Source organism: Solanum stenotomum, unplaced genomic scaffold (assembly GCF_019186545.1).
Source record: "Solanum stenotomum isolate F172 unplaced genomic scaffold, ASM1918654v1 scaffold18437, whole genome shotgun sequence".
NCBI lineage: Eukaryota > Viridiplantae > Streptophyta > Magnoliopsida > Solanales > Solanaceae > Solanum > Solanum stenotomum.
Window position 1 is genome coordinate 2,097 of NW_026025041.1, and position 4,161 is coordinate 6,257.

General features: G+C 32.6%; 2 pseudogenes; both read left to right on the top strand.

Moving 5' to 3' along the window:
• Nucleotides 1-208: 208 nt before the first annotated feature.
• On the top strand, nucleotides 209-2,364 carry LOC125850660 (alpha-soluble NSF attachment protein-like; annotated as a pseudogene).
• Nucleotides 2,365-2,659: 295 nt separating this feature from the next.
• LOC125850659 (alpha-soluble NSF attachment protein-like) lies at nucleotides 2,660-3,914 on the top strand (annotated as a pseudogene).
• The last annotated feature ends 247 nt before the right edge of the window (nucleotides 3,915-4,161 follow it).

Sequence of the window (4,161 nt, forward strand, 5' to 3'; positions counted from 1 at the left end):
TTTTGACTGTTAATTCAGACATACAATTTTTAAGGTATTTGAAAAACAATTTACATATTTAGAAACTACATAAAAAGTACAATAAGTCGCAAGAATTAATAATTCAAAATATTCAAAAGAAATACGAATAAACTAGGGAGTGAACATGCTATTGTTGGCTCAATCAATTTAACACATTTTATGATGCTTCTTTAATCTCATTTAACAGGATGAATGGAGGACACTAGTTCTTCTCAAGGTGAAGGAAGCGTTGAAGGCGAAGGAGCTAGAGTCAAAGGGACAATTAGGACGGTTACTTTATATTGTACCATGTTCGCTTATTTTATTTTGTATGACAAAAACTGGAATTTTCAAAACAAAAAACCATTGACACCTCTAGCTAGCTAGTAGGATTGAGGAATATGATCTTACTTTAATTCTTCTTCTAGAATTGTTTTCTTATCAACCTCTAATGAAGTGTTACATTTCGGGTCTCCACTTTTCTTTTCGTTAATGAAATGTGCAAGTTATTGTTATTATGAACTCAAACAAAAGAACAAAAAAATAGATTTAAGATACTTGTTCAAAAGAAAAAAAAGACGTGGGTGACATTATGACTAGCGTTCTGTACTGATTGAGTTTGACTTCTAACTTGAGTTCCACGTAGTGGTGGAACTTAAAAATTCAAAAGAAATACGAATAAACTAGGGAGTGAGCATGCTTTCAAAGTTGAATTAGGGTCCGGTGCCAACAGATTTTAATGGGCAAATTGGATATAGAGGATCATATAGTCAACCCAGCTAGAGAGTGAGCATGCTATTGTTGTTCTTGTAGGATCTATAAAAGATGACTTATTATTTTATAAAGTATTAAATGTTCATTAATCTTACGATGTTCGTCTGTCAGGGGATCGAGTTGGAGCAGTGTATGTGAAATTAACAAGTTGTCATCTGAAGGTATGTTTTTTTTATCCTCTTTGTTATAACTCTTGTACAAAATCTTAAAACTATTTTCTCTTATCTTATCAGTTGGATCACAAACATGAGGCTGCTCGTGTTTACGATATTGATGTTGATTACTACAAGATGATGAAAAATTTGAAAGGTTGTGTGGTTCCTTATTGTGCTATTGTACAAATCTTGTCAGTTGCAGGAACGTCTTATGGATATATGTCTATTTCTTGCAGAGGCAATATCATGTCTAGAGAAAGAAGCACATTTATTTCTGTAAATTGGAAGGCTAAACGTGGCCAAAGGACATTACTTGGTACAACTATATTGTCGATGAGAATCCAGATGTGCTCTTTTTGTTGTTTTCGATAGACGACTTCTAAATGTTTTCATTATGCGTTTGAAAGATACATAAAAAAATCTTTTAGATCCAAGAAATTACTAAATTATATGAACACGAGAACAATTTAGTGCTGGCTATCATTTACTATTAGAAAACAATAGATATTTTCCAGAGTATGGATTTAATATCATCTACAAATCAGTGCAGACAAAAAATTGCAGAATACTCAGCTAAAGTAGGAAAGTGAGATTCTTCGTCTTGAAGTAGTACGTAATACAGTTTTGTAAATTTGAACATGGAAAGAATAATTGGTCAAGTTTTGCTTTCTATATTTGTCACAAAGATATCGAAGATCAATCGCAATGTTTGAGGAGATAGCATCATACTCAATCAGAAACAACTTTTTGAAGTATGGAGTTAGAGGACATCTTCTGAATGCTGGTATTTTCTGACTTTGTAGAGGTGATGTTGTTGCAATTAACAACGCCTTGGAGCGATATCAGGTAGAGTATATTTTCCTGTCAAGACTCTTAAGACTTCAACTGGACATGATATAATTTTCATGCATCCTAATTTGCAGATACTAGATAAGACATTTCCAGGGACACGCGAGTGCAAGTTTCTAATGGTATGCCATATAGCTTGTATTAACTCTAGGATCATTATGTCTTCCAAATATGATTATGGAGATTACTTTTGCAATGATAGGGTTTGGCAGCTGCTATTGACAAAGAGAGATGTTGCAGAATTTACTAGTTGTCTCATGGAATATGATAGCACCATAAAACTGGTAAATTTAAATTTGTACTTCCCTGGATCAATCAACCTTAACATATTTTATGATGCTTCTTTCATCTCATTTAACAGGATGAATGGAGGACACCAGTTCTTCTCATGATGAAGGAAGCGTTGAAAGTGAAGGAGCTAGAGTCAAAGGGACAGTAAGGATAGTTATTTTATATTGTACCATGTTCGTTTATTTTATTTTGTATGACCAAAATTGGACTTTTCGAAACAAAAAAATATTGACACCTCTAGCTAGCTAGTAGGATTGAGGAATATGATCTTACTTTAAGGCTGTGTTTGTTATGATGGAAAATATTTTGCCATTACTAATAGATAAATCAACTTCACTATTTTAATTTTAAGTCGAAATACCTACATTTGTTTGTTTGTTTGATAGTGGAATATAATGTAGCAAGGTCTAAGATGATCCTTAATTAGATTTAGAGAATTCCTAATTTGTTTTTTGAATAGTGGAATTAAATGCTCATGAGTTAGTTTTTGGGGTTAAATTAGGTTACGGTATCATGTTTTTACTCCCGAGCCTACGTGCTCTAGTTGGGTGTGTTAGAGTGAGTCAAAGTCCATTATTGGTTTGGAACGGATGGGTGGTTAGTATATGGACTTTTGTAATTTTCTCTAATTGAGCTAGCTTTAAAAGTTGAATTAGCGTCGGGTGACTACTAATTTTAATGGGCAAATTGGATATAGAAGATCATATAGGAATCCCAACTAGAGAGTGGTCATGCTATTTTTGGTCTTGTAGGATCTATAAAAGATGACTTACTGTTTTATAAAGTATTAGATGCTTATTAATCTTACAATGTTTGTCTTTCAGGGGATCGAGTTGGAGCAGTATATGTGAAATTAGCAAGTTCTCATCTGAAGGTATGTGTTTTGGATCCTCTTCGTTATAACTCTTGTACAAAAACTTAAATTCTTAATACTATTTTCTCATATCTTATTAGTGGATCACAAACATGAGGTTGCTCGTGCTTACGATATTGTTGTTGATTACTACAAGATGACAAAAAATATGAAAGGTTATGTGTTGACTTATTGTGCTATTCTACAAATCTTGTCTGCTGCTTGAACGTCTTATGGATATATGTCTATTTCTTGCAGAGGCAATATCATGTCAAGAGAAAGCAACACATTTATTTCTGGACATTGGAAGGCTAAACGCAACCAAAGGACTTTACCAGGTACAACTATATTGTTGATGAGAATCCAGATGTGCTCTTTTTGTTATTTTCAATAGACGGCCACTAAATGTTTTCATTATGCATATGAAAGATACATAAAAAATCTTTTGGATCCAGGAAATTGCTAAATTATATGAACACGAGAATAATTTAAAGCTGGCTATCATTTACTATTTAAAAACAGCTGATCTTTTCCAGAGTATGGATTTAACATCATATGCAAATCAGTGCAGCCAGAAAATTGCAGAATACTCAGCTAAAGTAGGAAAGTAAGATTCTTCATCTTGAAGTAGTACGTAATACAATTTTATATAGTTGAACATGGAAAAAATAACAGATCAAGTTTTGCATTCTATATTTGTCACAAAGATATCAAAGATCAATCACAATGTTTGAGGAGATAGCAACATACTCCATCAGAAACAACTTGTTGAAGTATGGACTTAGAGGGCATCTTCTAAATGCTGGTATTTGCCAACTTTGTTGAGGTGATGTTGTTGCAATTAACCACGCCTTGGAGCGATATCAAGTAGAGTATATTTTCCTGTCATGACTCTTAAGCTTTCAATGGGATATGATATATGTTTTATGCATCCTAATCTACAGATACTGGATACAACATTTTCAGGGACGCGTGAGTGCATGTTTCTAATGGTATGCCATATAGCTTGTATTAACTCTAGGATCATTATGTGTTCCAAAGATGGTCATTATTTTGTCTTGAAATTAATTATGCCAAATCTTTTTCTTTTAAAGTAACAATTTAAAAATAGTTATTTATTTTTTATTTATTAAAAATTGTTTGTCAATATATGAGTTAGTTTCTTCAAAAAAATCTCTTTCAGTTTTATTGCCTTTCAAACAAAAATGGGTTTTCTTATTTAATCTTTTCTAAAATTAG